The following is a 14,593-nucleotide window of genomic DNA, read 5'->3' on the forward strand; positions in this document are numbered from 1 at the left end:
TGTAAAACTTCCATATATACCTCTGCTTAACATATGAAAGAAAAAAAATATGAACTAAAGCTGGAGGATTCAAATCAAAACAATACCGTTACTGCCAGCCACTTGTTTTGTACCCTAGTCTGAGGCAAAGGCTGCTTTGAAGACTGATAACTGATGCAAGCTTGAAACCTCTGGGTAGTTTTACATTTTCAAGTGTTTCCACAGGGTAGGCTCCACTCCACAGTACTCCTAAATGAGGGCTATGCTTGAACACACAACTATGCATTAAACAAGGAGTGGCAGAGTAACATCTCATGCATTTGACACCTCTGAAGTATCTGTTTTAGCTGAATCCTAATAGTTTCAGATGCAAAAGCATCACTTGAAACAAAAACCAGTAAGCAAGTATGACTACTGGTAACTTGATGAAGCAGCTGGTATTTTCTAGGTTATATTTGTAGTCACTGAATTTTTCTCACAGGTTAAAAATTCTGGTAGATCTTTTCATTTCCAAATCAGAATACTAGATGTGCTAAACATAAGTGTAAAAAAATACCTTTCAGAGAATGGAAGAAAAGTGTAATAGGAATTTTTCTGTATCCATAGCTCAGGATATATTATCTCATCAAGGTTAAAGGAACGGTTTCATAATGACCTGGGGCTTGATTTAGTAGTGTTGTAATAACTTCATAATGGGGGAATTTGGTGAGTACTGGTGTAAGAGTGTAATAATGGGGGATTTTGATAGCAAATGAAATGTTTGCTCTCACAGTCTCTCCTGGTTTGAAACAACTGATATAAAACAGGAAAGAACTATAACTATTCCCAGATCAATGGATAACTTCCACCATCACCTCTATCAAAAACCTTTAGCTCAATGGACAATTGTTAAAATTTCAAAATGGAAAAATCAGAAGTTGTTAAACACAGGAAATATGGTGGTTTTGATTCACAGTTATCACAGATAAGAGTACTTTTTCTCATTTTTCAAGATAACTGACTACAGACACTGCACTGAGGAATTAAAAGATATAATACACATGATATTGGTGAAAGTAGTAGGAATAATCTGTCTACTTGGCTCAAATAGTAAACCATAAAGTTATTTACTGTTTCTGAAATGTAACACTGCAAAACTATAAAAGAGTCATAAACAAATCACTGCCTAAAAAGTGGTTTTAAGCTGAAATAAAGTTATTTATTGAATAGTTATTTTAAGGTGAAATAAAAAAGGGCTTCCAAATATAATTTTTCATTCAAACAGGAAATTTAATCTGCATCTCTTATAGGTGAAAGAACTTTGGAAATATATATGGATTTTAATTAATAATAATAAATTGCTCTACTAGTAAATATATAAGGATATTTAACTATCCTCCTCTAGTGCTCCATATACTTCCAGTCAGTGGCTCTAAAACTGACTTCTGGTTGACATCTAAACATGAGAATGAACTGATCACTTTTAATAGAAACACATTCATATAATTGGTGGATGTACAATAAAAGAGGTTCACATGTTTGCTTTACTCAATTAAGACTTTTAAAGGCTAGTGTGGAAAATAGAGAAGGTTTTAGCATTTTGCCCCCAAACCCCAGAAATTACTGCTAGTAAATTCTGCTTTGACCCAAATACATGACCTGTGGAACACACAAACCAAGAAGTAAAGCTACATTTCTTGTTCAGTAAAGTCAGGAATATAGTTGTACTATATTTCTTCTTCTTTTTCAACTGTCTTCCACTCAGATTCTACATCAAGATTTCCTTTAAAACAATTATCAGTACATGAAACTACTACAGCATGGGTTAAAGAATGGAAAACACATAAAAGAAGTGCAATTATGCATTTCAGAAATACAAAACTACATATAAATTAAAAGGATTACAGTTTCAGACCTGAAAATCTCTATTAGGATGAAGAATTTCTGTCTGACCACAGTTATGGTTAAACAATATAGTTTATATGTAAAGATACAGAAATAGGCCCTACTAGGGAAAAAAAAAAAAAAGAACAACTTTTCATCCAGTTGTTGAAATACAAAAGAGCTTACTGTAACATATCAGTACTTCTAACATTATGAATTTTATTGAGATTCTAATATTGTATTTTCACTTCTTTTTATTTTTTCTTTTTTTTTTTCCCAAGAAGTGTCTACTGCCAATTGTGAATGTATTTTATAGGAAATATAATTTGATTTACTAGAATGCAAGCTCATCCTAAATTGATGTCTTGCATTATATGTCTGGCAGTTTTTTGGGGGAACATTACATAGCCACTTATTAACAACAACAAAGTCTGTTTTATTTCTTAAAAAAAGTATGACTATTTAGACAAATGTCAAAAAGGATGATAAACATTTCTGTATAAAATAGACGTGGTATCCTGTGAAAGATAATTTGGGTAGTCAGTAAATCCCTTCTGGCACAAATGTGAGGAGACACTGGCCAGAAAAATCTGTCTGGTTTTCAGAATGTGTAACACTTCTCTTAGAGAAATAAAAGGGTTTCTCGCTAAAATCTTAGCTGTCACATTAGCATTAAATCAGTGCCTGCCAGCAAACATGGTGAAAGGGTGTTAAAGGTTCTCATTGTAAATACTATTTTTCTGAGAGCTTAAACAATACTACAGAAAAGGGCTCTGGGCTGAAGTGTGGAATATTGCATATCTCTTAGAATTTGTGTCTTTAGGCACTTATATTTTAATTCCTCTACTGAGGTAGGTCCTAATCTTGAAAAGCAAAGCTTAAGTGAAAGCAGTAGGACACAATCCCTAAGAATGCTCAAGCACTGGGCACACAACATGCAACTTGCAATCTGATCCTCCTTGCTGGGATCCCAGTCAGAACTTGGTTCCTTAGAATTCCTTTAAATTAAATTGATTCAAGACTACCACAGTTTAAAGATATTTTGTTTGGATTAAGAACTGAATTCATATATTTTCATGAGAAAACTCTTCATGAGGATTCACTCACAGGCATTTCTCCATCCTTCTATTGTAAAAGAAGAACCAGATGTACCACGGAGAGACCAATCTCCACTGAATTTATCCCATTTCCCCCAAGGACAGCTCCAGAAGAGCCACCATGAAGGTACTTAGAAAGGGAAACATCAGTATCGGTCATGAAAAGAAAAACTGTGACTACAAACAAAGACCTTAAAAGGTCGCAGAAGTTGAATAATGAACCAATTGAACAAATGCTAGAGTGACATCCAATCTGCAAATGTACAGAAACAAGATGAGCAAATACCATGTGTCTCTTAAAAAAAAAAGGAAAAGGAGAGCATTATTGCCTGAAAAAATACAAATTAACACATCAGATAAAAAAGCCTTCTCATTATGTATCTCAGCTAGTCCATACCAGAAACTTAGAAGTGAACCTAAATTGCAACACTATTTGTGCCACCAAATAAGCATTCATTCAAAGCATGTAGAGAATGCCCCAAAGTATATGTGAAATATATTAAATTCTTCCTAAAGACTGGCATTTTTTCAACAAAAAAGATCAAATGCTGTTGATTTTGTCATTGAAACTTTTAAATTTTTTTGCCACTTCTCAAGATAGTCAGAAACAGAATTCATCTCTACAAGACAAAATGGTGCTTTAAATAGTGTTCCATCTATTTAGCAAAACCAGAATGAAAGGATTAAATATTTTAGAAAACATTGACCAGCTCAATGTGTTAGTAATGGTATCTCTACAATAGTTCTGAGTCAACACCTCCCTTTCATTTCAACCGTTGGAGTTTGGTATGTCTGCAAACAGGGTCATAAGTCCTTAATAGTAACTGGAGCTAAATACATAGGACCAATAATTAATGAAAAAAAAAAAAATTGTAATGGCATGTTATGAAATGATGATAAGGTAGACAAGACTACTTTTAACTAAGTATCATTAGCCTGTAAGAAAGAATTAGTAGACTTCCATAGAGGAGGTCTAAGGTCATATCTAAACAGAAACGGGCTTGATGACACCGGAACCTGGAAGGTTTCAGCAATAGCAAAAGCAGTACTGAGAACAGGCCTATCTGGTTTACTTGAGTAAACCAAGCTTAAACATGTCAACTTAAACATTATGTATCTGAGCATAATTAGACCTGATTTGAACTAAAAGTTTAATGCTGCAGTCTCCTTTTACAGAAGCAGGAAGCTAGCTACTGGGTGAACAGATTTTACCTGACAAAGGAAGAAGGATACTTCAACACTGGAAAGACAGAAAAGATTGCCACACAGAAAGAGGACAAAAATTTCATTAACACTTCACGAGTGACAACTGCTGAGTTCAACAAGAGGCAGTGTTTGCAATGACTGTGCTGGTCTACTTTAACTAAATAGATTGAATTCCTTATTAATGCATCAAATGAAAAAAGGTAGCTTACAGAACTATTTGTTTTAATATTTTTTTTATTCTGAAGTAATAAAAGAACTTTTTTAAAGATCTAAGGTGGTTCCAAATAGTTTCTAATCCTCTCTCTCATAGGGGCAACTATTTCAGAACTATTAACATTTGTTTTATTAATGCAGTACTTTATTGCGAAATTTAATTCATTTCAGTGTGAAATAATAAGAATGTCCAGCCTACGTGTGATCTGTAAAATTTAACAGGAAGGAGAACAATAAATACATGCATAGGTTAAGCCCGAGGTCAAACATCTCAGCAGAAACAAAGTCAGAAGTTCATAGATAAGCTGAATTCTTATTAATTAGCATGACATTGACATATTTTGTAAAACTACAGGTAAAGATTGCTTGCCGTGCAATAATGTATCCTAATAACTCTCAGTGGGAACATCAGCTTGGAGAAAGGAAGTGATGAGAAAGTGAATAGTAACAAATTATTAGAAAGATAATATTCACTAAACAGTTATAAGAAATTCATAGATGATACATCTTATTGACTAGCGAGGGTGCATTTATCTCTCACATCTAATGCAATGTTAGAATTGCAAAGGTACTGAGAACTGTAAGATGCAGTTGCAGTGAAAATAAAATTTAATGTAAAGTTTAAAAAGCAGGTACAAAGAAAAGTGTCTTTTGTCAGACCTAAATATACTGAAGTCCATATTGGTCAAGTCAGTATAAACTATAATACAAAACTCAAGTTAGACATTTGATAAATATGCTATATTTTGGACAAGTGAAGGTGGCTTTTGTAAAGGAAATTATTCCTTTGTAGACCTACTGAAGCACTTTTTCTCATTCAACAGACACATGAATGTAAGTGATTTGGTTGCCTGGAGTTGCTCAGTAGAAATCTACCTTGGATTTGCAGAAGGTTTTTCTTAGAGTTTCTCAGCAAAGACTATTATAAAAAGTAAGCAGGTGAAAAGACAGGCATGTATAACTGAGACTTTAAAAGCAAAGTAGTAGAGAGGAAAGATCCAGTTCCTGAAATTGAAAGACATTGCTGCTGGACTTTTTCAAAGAGTTTTTCTAGGGCCTGTGCTGTTCAACATTCATAAATAATCTGGGAAGAGGGATGAGGGTCGTTGAAAAATGTTCCTGATTGGAGTTATTTGGGTTAGGCAGGACAAGAACAGACAGTGCAGAATTCCAGAAATTCTGTACTCACAAGCCTGAGTGACAAGGCAAAACAGTGGCAGAATAAATGCCCTGCAAATAAATGTAAAGTGATACACAAGAGAGGGTGAGGGAAGGTGGGAAATGTAACATAGTGGGCCTGGAGCTGACAGTCACCATGGAGAAATGAGCCCATAGTTGCATAACCATTCAATATTGGTATTCAGTAAGAAACTAAGAAAGAAAAGCTGAAGAAATTATTTTGAAATAGTATAAACCTAAGAACTTCTCACACTTTGAAAACAGTGAGTAGCATGCAAAACCCAAAACGAGGCAAGAAAGATGAACAGCTTCTATACAGAGTAGGATGCTTCTCTTGAAAAGACCATCTCCACAGAAGGATATAGATGAGGCTCACAAATCACTGGTGGCATAAAGGGAATGGATTGTCTACAGCTCAATCAAATCCGTTGCAATGTAGATTCAAATTAAGATAGAAGAAATCACATTCAGAAAGTTCTTTATGCACGATATTAACAAGGAAGTAGACACACACAACTCGTATTTGTTCTAAGACTTAAATAGGTTTGTGGGAATATATTCAGGGAACCAAAATACAACAAATTTTTGATCTTTAGAAACCACATACATCTGATGAAATTTCATCAGCTAAAACTGCTGAAGGCTGGGGAATCTACTTCTAGTTCTTACCCTTCCCTGGGCATAAATTTATAATCACTGCCCAGAGACAGGATGCTGTCCAGACAATTCTTACTCTAATCCAATATTGGCATTATTCTTTTGCTATGTTTCCCCATGTCATTACTTTTAGGCAGCTGCCTGAAGTGGGCATGGATGCCTTTGAGGCACATAATCTTGTTGATGTGTGGTACATTTTAAATACTTGCTTCTCAGTTTTGGATTACTCTTGGAGGGCAGAAGGGAAGAAGAATAATAAGATATAAGTGGTACAGGATGTCACTTATAAACTCTGGCATATTTTATTGGAAACTGTCTGAAAGATCAGAAATATTTAATTCTTTTAGGCTAGTTCAATGAGTTTTTTGCCTTATCATGTCCATGAAGGATCTTGCTTCAAATGCCAGTATTTTATAAGTGAATCAGTAGACAAGTGCAAACATGGAATCTCACTGAAAAGTTAACAAGTCTCCCAAGGAAAATTGCCCTTTGCCATTGAAGAATATCTCCTGGCAACAATTGGAATACCAATGAGATTAAATGCAACTTCCTCTAAAGCTTTTCAAATGAAACAACATGGCTTTATCATAGCACTAAGTAGTAACACTTCATTTAATATGTACATTAATTATTGCTGAATTATAATGGATTGTCTAAAAAGTTGTATAATATTCACATTAATACTAAATGAATTCATTATGATGAGTGTAATTACAATGAATACTAACGAAATTAATAGCAGCTAGACATGCTAGAAGTGTTACCCATTTACTTGACATGTTCCAAATGGAATATATTTTGTTAATGTATTTAGAAGAGTAGTGTGAATAGTTTGAATAGTAGTGTCAAGCAGAGTGTTTAGCAGAGGTTTTTTTTCAGTATCATTGAAAAAATTATCTTACTGTATGTTAGGCTTCTATGCACATATATATATAATGCAATCTGAATGCATTACCTGAATCAAATAAAAACAGCATATCATCAAATCAGCCTTATGCTTCTGATTGGACTTAGTTTCACTTCTACACATATATGAATAAAATCCTAGATGTATGGTCAGAAAATCAGGAAGTCAGGAAACAGACTGTATATGCTGCTGTGCCCCAATTTTGCACTCCAGTATTCATTCTGGTGTGCACTCTACAGATCAACCATGTTCCAGGAAAAGCCTGATGTCAGGTGGTATGTTTAGCATGCTTCTGCATTTATATTTCTTGACCTGTTGGCCTAAGCCTTACATAAACTATTCTTGCCGATGGCAAAAGAAATTTGGCTTGGGAATTCTATCTGTAGCCACATGCCAGATGTCTAACAGGCTCTCACAGAGTATTAATTCTTCACCAGTTTTCAAGGAAGAAGTCAGTTTTATCCATAAGATAAAATTTTAGCAGATTTAGAAAAATAAAATGTGATGCCTAATTCAGCAGGGGAAACAAAAAGAGTTACTTACAATGCCTTTTCAATCAATGGAATGCAATTTTGCTGCCATCTGTGAAAGAAAACAAAGCAAAATAAATATTATTTCACATAGGTGGCATAATTATAAAAGTTTTATGTACAAGAGAGTATAATTAGATGTTATAGTACTAATAGGCAACTAAAATATTATCATACTTATTCTTCCTCTACTTTGATTCAAAGGCAACATCGTCGACTGGACTCCTTCTTTTGCACTAATATATCCAATATAGCATAAATGTAAAAAACATTCATTGCTTTGTCCAAAGAAAAGAAAAATCAGTGGATCAGTAGGGCAAACAAGGATTGAAAATGCTGCCAAACACTTGACAAAACATCAAAACACAGCTTGATTCTTTGTTCACACAACAGAAGATACAAAGAAAAAAGTATCATCCTTTAACTTTTCTTGTATTGTATTTCAGAGGAAGATGAACTGTAGCCTTCCGGCAATCGCTAATGCAGTGTTTGTCTTCTGTGTTGAGATTATCCACCTGGGTGCTGCACTGGAGCTCCCTGGGCTATTTTGACACTGCATCCAGATGCTCCAATTTTGCTTCAGTGACTCAAGAGCAGAGCCAATATGCCTTAAAGCAATGTTCAAAGGGTTAGGTCTTGATGAACAATTAAAGCACTCAGAAGTGTTTCGGAACATCTCTGGTGCTGAAGTGACTTAAGTGGCCCTTGTGTGACATCAAGGCAGGGAATATGTAATAGAAAGATTCAGTTCTACACTCAAGGTGAATGTGGATTTTGCCCCACTTTTATAGGAAAAAGAAAAAAGTGTAAGTTCAAAAGAAAAAATATTAATGATTTTAACTGCTGTATAGCAGTTCTAGAAAGGGTATTTGTCTACTTTATATAAACCACTTTAAAAGGCCTAGTTAGAAATATTTTATTTAAGTTACATTTCTCATATATCCTCACTTTGAGACCAGAATAATTTAGTGTTTGAGCAAGACTTTTTAAAGTGAATCTGCTTTCTTATTGAATCCAAGCATAATTTCACAGAAAATAAAGATCCATGTACTTCAATGTACTTGAGCAGTCCATAAATGAAAAGCTAACTCAAGCACTGAGTGTTATTATTCCAACTGTTTAATATTTATGGGATTAGAAACACATTTTGGAAAATATCATTCATTTAACTGGAGAATAACTTCATGTATTAAATGCCACGAAACCAGAAAAATACATAAGTCTCCATCACATCCACAACATGGGTTCTGAAGCAAAAAAGTAAAGGCACCTGATCATCTAATGCTAGGACAAGTAATACACTTTTTAAAGTTTCATACTTATGAAGAACAAATAAGGATAATTTCATATGTGCTTCACATATTTTTGTGGAAAAAACATAATTAATCTATTTATTATTTCATAATTTCATTTTTCATTCTTGAGATTTTCTTTGGTTTCGAGAAAAATAAGCAAGGGAATGGCTTACATAAACCGGGAATGTTCCCATGTTTGCAAAAGTTTCACTTTGGGGTTTGTTTAGGGTGTTATATTGGGTTTGTTTTATTTTGTCTTTTTTTTGGGTTTTTTTTGTTTTTTTTTTTTTTTTGTTTTTTTTTTTTAAGTTCCTGAGTATCAATTTTGATCTTCTGATATGAGATGAAGTAAGAAAACAATTTCAGGTGGCAATTGTCATTGACGAAAGTTTTACCTGAACAATGCCAGTGCATGACTTAGATTGGAAGACACAGATTTGATACAGAATACAAACTGCATACCAGGTGGAAGTTAACTGCCAGAAATCTTGAGAGACATAAGCTAAGGCTGAGGGATGCCCTGAAAGAAATTTTGTGGGGGGGTGAAAAAACAAACAAAAAAACCACCCCAAAACCAACCAACCAACCAAACAAAATCACTGCAAAAATTCATTTCATAATCCCTCCAGCACTTTCTCCTCCTTTGTTTCTGTTAACTTTGCATCTGGTTGCTGCTGCCAGTTAGCTCACCTACTGTGCTGACTGGGCAGGACAGAAGAAACACGTCTGAATTTGCCTGCCCTGCTGATCTCACAGTCTGGTTACAGGTTTCATCAAACCCTGCATGCAGTGCAGAAGTTGTTCATGTACTAAAGCTTCATACTTGCATCTGTTTTGTGTGAATGGAGAATCACTTTAAAGATTTGTATCTTGAATGTTCATTTTGAATTCTGCTAAATTCATTTTTTCTTATTTTGTGAAATCCATAAAGTAAGAGAGGATTCTTGGATACGAAACAGAACACACATAAATATTATCAAAATTCTTATCATTTTTAATGCGCAGTTTAAATCTAAAAATGTCTAGGTCAGAGGAAAGAAATAAAGATTGATTATTTATATTTTATGATTGTTTTTACTTCTGTAGTTAAGAAATAATTTTCAGTCTTAAAAATAAAACATTGGCTGAAATATCCCAACTTCTCCATTATGGAAACTAGTTTTAGTTTTATGGACTAAGAAGGTCCAGCAGTATCAAGAAAGACAGATGATTAATTAAAAATAGAATTCAGAATGTTCTATTAGCAATAACTTTTTCTTGAACCATGCACTATATCTTTTTGCAAAAAGGTCAACAAGCAACAAAGTAAGAGTTAGCAAATACACCTGACTCTTCCAGAAAGAATGTTATCTTTGGGTGTTCTGGTTAGAAGTCTTCCAGAAAAATGCATTCTTTTGGGAGAAATGACACATATGAACAACTTTGAGTTCAAGCACATTTTCTATCAGCATTTAATAAAAAAGCACAAGCAACACAAATCTATCGGATATTTCAAAACTGTCTCCTGATTTAAAGTGAGGGCATCACGGCTGCCCAAACACCTACTATGGTACAACCACCTTCTTGATGTACAGAGAATATTCCCTTCCCCCATGAAATGCATGGTGGATCTCTGTGAATATGTGCAATTAAAAAAGGAATGGATTTCTTTATTTTCCTGGGTAAACTTCTGAAAGGGAGAGCTGAAGAAAACAAGGCATGAAGTTTTAGGAAACTTGGTTATTTGGCTTGTGTCTTGATCATTGTAATGTATATCTCTTGGAGAAGGAAGGACACTGTGTTCTTGACCATTACTCCACTGATATAAAGTAAAAGCTTGGGAAATGAAGATTAACACCAAATGTTCTTTCTAGGTAAGGAATGGCACGTTACCATTCTTGTCCTTTAATACAGCTCTAAAGGAAGGGAAAACCATTCACTAAATTAAGACTCGGGAACTCTGGGTTTCACAACTGGTACCAACAAACCTTCTGTGTGATTCTGTAAAGATTTGCAATATTTGACAACCTATTCTGTATCTGTACACTACAACTGAGACATTTTCCTGCAAGAGATTAACATCTGACATTAGCAGATAAGATTTTTCTAGCTTGATTTTTCCCCATTAAAAAAAATCTATACTTTGTTTTGGCTTTTCCTTACATCCATTGGCACTGTAAAAGGTAGAGAAAAATTACTCATTTCCTAAATGGTCAGTGTTTCTTTTGAATTGATCCTTGTGTCTGAATTGAAATAAGCACTTGTGGCCAGCAAGTTCTACTACTTCTTAATAGAGGCATGCTAGTTCAGCTTAGTACAGGTTCTTGAATTGGGAAGTGTTAGGAAACATGGAAGTATATGCAAGAGGTCTTAAATATTATGTAAATAATTTTCAGTTAGGTATTTTAAGAAAAAGGGTATTGAAAAATCACAGTCATCTTTCCCCTTCTCTACAATGCCCCTACACTTCAACTAAAATTATGCATTTAGGGACAAAGAAAACCATACTTTGATTTCATTTGGAACTGACAGAAATAGTCAGGAGATATTTAGAAACAAAAAATGTGGGGAAGAATTATCCTTTTATGTTCCCAAAAGTAGCAGTTTTCTCCAGTTCTTAATTTGTATACTTGCCAGAGACATAGGCAACTCTGCAGAAGCTATTTAAACACAAAACTAAAGAACTGGAAATGAAAGATTAGGCTTACACGCTCTTTGTAAATCATTCATGGAAGTAAAGAGAATCCCCCCTCTCTTCACTTATTCAATAGCTCTGTGGTTAGGGCCTCATCTGATATACAATGTGGGACAATCAGGTTCAAGACCTTGTCTGCACATTCTTGAACCCACATTTTCACTTTCCCAAAAGAGTTCTTAAACCAGTGAGAAATCTATAATTGGCTCCTCTCGATCCCCATGGAAAAAGCTGTTCTGCATGGATTATTTAAATACTGAGTCAAAGAGAGAGAATGACTCTTTGGTCTGGTGGTTAAAGAATTCACTTGGGAGGCACGCAGCTCGGTCAAAGTAGCAGTTCAGATAGTTCAGGTGAGAGCATACCCCTGCAGAATATCCAGTGCTTAGGTGATTCCCCTTGAAGGTAGAAAATAAAGGTTTAAATCTCAGGCAGGGGAAAGGGGTTGAAACCTAGTCTCCTATATATAGGAGATATTGCATTGAGAAACATATGGTGAGATCTTCAACTTTGTGGGGGTAGAGGTGAGTGGGTGGAGATGGGAAGATGAAGAGAAACAGTTGTTATCTCTTCACTGCTAGTTTTGTGAATCTATTCTTGTTCCAATACCAAAAAAAATAAAGCTATCACAAAATCAGTCTGAATTTTGACAGCTTTTTGAATTGCTATCAATCAATTTATTCACTAGAGTTATATTCAGATAGTTAATGCAAAACAACATTGTCTTCCTTGCAGGCTCAGATAAGACTCCCAGTTAAAGACTGGATTACATTTTTTTTGCATGTATGAAGCTGCCCTGTACATATAGTGTACATACACAGAGTAATCCTTGTGGAGTTAGGATTAACTGCCATTTAAGAACAATTCTATGAATTACATTCTAAAAAGCTATGGGATAACATGGAAATATTATAGTAGGAGCTCACTTAACATTTCAAAGTGTTCAGGGTATATTCATCAGACCTTTTACGAGAAAGGAATGATTGTGCTTTTTTCTTTCTTTTTTTTTTTTTTTTTTTTGAGATCATATCTTGACACAAAAGAATTCAGTATAGTTCATCTCGAACTAGTATTTTCCTATTTTTTATATCATTGTTGTCAGTCCTCTACTTTAATGAAGTATTTTATATTTCATTCATTATATAGGGTCTCCAAACATACATTTGAGTCTGTTTCATGAGAAACTTAGTCATTTTACTGAATAACAGAAAAGTAAACTTGAATTCCTGAGTACTTGCTATTAACACTGATCTAAGGATTCATTTACTTACCTGAACATTAGATAAAGACTTTTGTTCTTGCTTATACCTGAACAAAGCATTATTCACTTATAGTATTTAAATCTTATTTTTCTTTCATTATCAATATTTCTCTCCTAAAACCTTCATGTTTTTCAGACAGCATCCAGAAGTTCCAGGGATATCAATGACACGTTAACTGAATGTAAATCTTTCCAACACAAAGTGGGTTTCAAAAGGAAAAGGTTGGTGAAGTTGAAAAGTTAAATTTGAAATAACTTAACACAATTACTCCAACAATTTAATTTGCCTAATATATAAATGTTACATATCCAGAAATATTCATTCTTGGGCCTCTCCTACACATTATTATTGCCTGATGGCCTCTAAAAGCACACATGGTCAATATTTAATTCTTAATGAGAATATAAGAATATGCTGCTGCTTTCACACGACACTTTTTTTTTCACAATATGAGTGCAGGCAAAGATAAAATATTTTAAAATTTTCCAGCTAACAACAAGAGTAAAATATATCTATTTTTTAATCTAGCTTTTTGCAAATGAACATATTCATTTGCATAAATTTTGTTTCTTGTGGGAAGTCTAACTTTTTATGATTCCCATGTTAGATTCTCCCCTCAGCACTTCCAAAAAAAGTGAAACATCTTTTCCAGTTAAGAAGTTCATACATTTTTAAATTAAATGTCTTGGGCGAGGGGGAAAACAGTTTTAGTGCTGGAAATTCCTAATTTTCAACTGACTCAAAAATAAAATAATCTTAATATAAATCTCCTTTATGAGAGTATTTTAGACCTGTAATGTAAAATGAAGAATTATTGAAAAGTGCTGTGTGCTAATAACATTAACGTGTAGTAACATTAACATGTTAATAACATGTTGGTTTTAGCTCAGATATGTACACAGTAGGTATTATGAGGAAGATCATCCTCTTACGAATGACAGCTGGAGCAAGTGTCAATGTTGGTAATAGTGGGAATTGTTATTTGGATTTTATTGGCTAATGTACCAGGCTGCTTATAACTACAGAGTGATCTAAATGTACTTTCACATAAAAGATAACCTGACACACTTGTAGAATTTTGTTTCAACTACATAACAAGTGAAAAATATTGCCAAGCGGGCTTCAAATATTTTTAATATATTATGGACCAAACAGTAGAAAAAACACCAAACAAACCCTAAAAAAAGTGTTTCTCATCATGTTATTCAGAATTACTCATAAAGTGAAAATATCTTAATGCATTCAATAGGTAAGCAAACTGGGAAAGATTTAGATTTTGCTAATTACTTCTGTTAAAAAACAGTTCACAACTGTATTAGTTAAATTCACAGATGTAATTTTCCGACAGCACTGTGTGATTTTTCTACCTGCTCACTACTGAATAATAATTCACCTAAACTTGCTTCAACTCCAGGATCACTGAGAAAAAAACGTATTACTGGAAAACTCAGTGCCAGGCAAGGCAGCTTCCCTCACAGAAAAGAAAGTTTATAGCTGAATCTTCCATGATTATGATTGGGCACAAGATTGTATCCGAAATAAAAACTGCATACATCAACAAAAATCACACAACCACACTTAGGCAGACTATTTGTAGCATTGTATTGCGTTTGTTGTTTTTAACTCTGAAATAGAGGAGGACAAAGTAAAAATATACAGCTATATACAGTAAAATAGATATAAAAATATGCAGACTTTTTTTGGTGAGAAATTAGTTTAAAAACCATACAG

At 34.1% G+C, this 14,593-nt stretch overlaps 1 long non-coding RNA gene across 1 annotated transcript in view; it reads right to left on the reverse strand.

The window, feature by feature from the left end:
• The window catches only part of LOC137472181 (uncharacterized), a 285,092-nt gene that overhangs the window by 150,243 nt on the left and 120,256 nt on the right, over positions 1-14,593 (reverse strand). The window contains exon 3 of the long non-coding RNA XR_010998051.1: positions 7,641-7,683. This is a non-coding gene — a long non-coding RNA (uncharacterized lncRNA). The remainder of the gene's footprint in view (positions 1-7,640; positions 7,684-14,593) is intronic.

Source organism: Anomalospiza imberbis, chromosome 4 (assembly GCF_031753505.1).
Source record: "Anomalospiza imberbis isolate Cuckoo-Finch-1a 21T00152 chromosome 4, ASM3175350v1, whole genome shotgun sequence".
NCBI classification, from domain to species: domain Eukaryota; kingdom Metazoa; phylum Chordata; class Aves; order Passeriformes; family Viduidae; genus Anomalospiza; species Anomalospiza imberbis.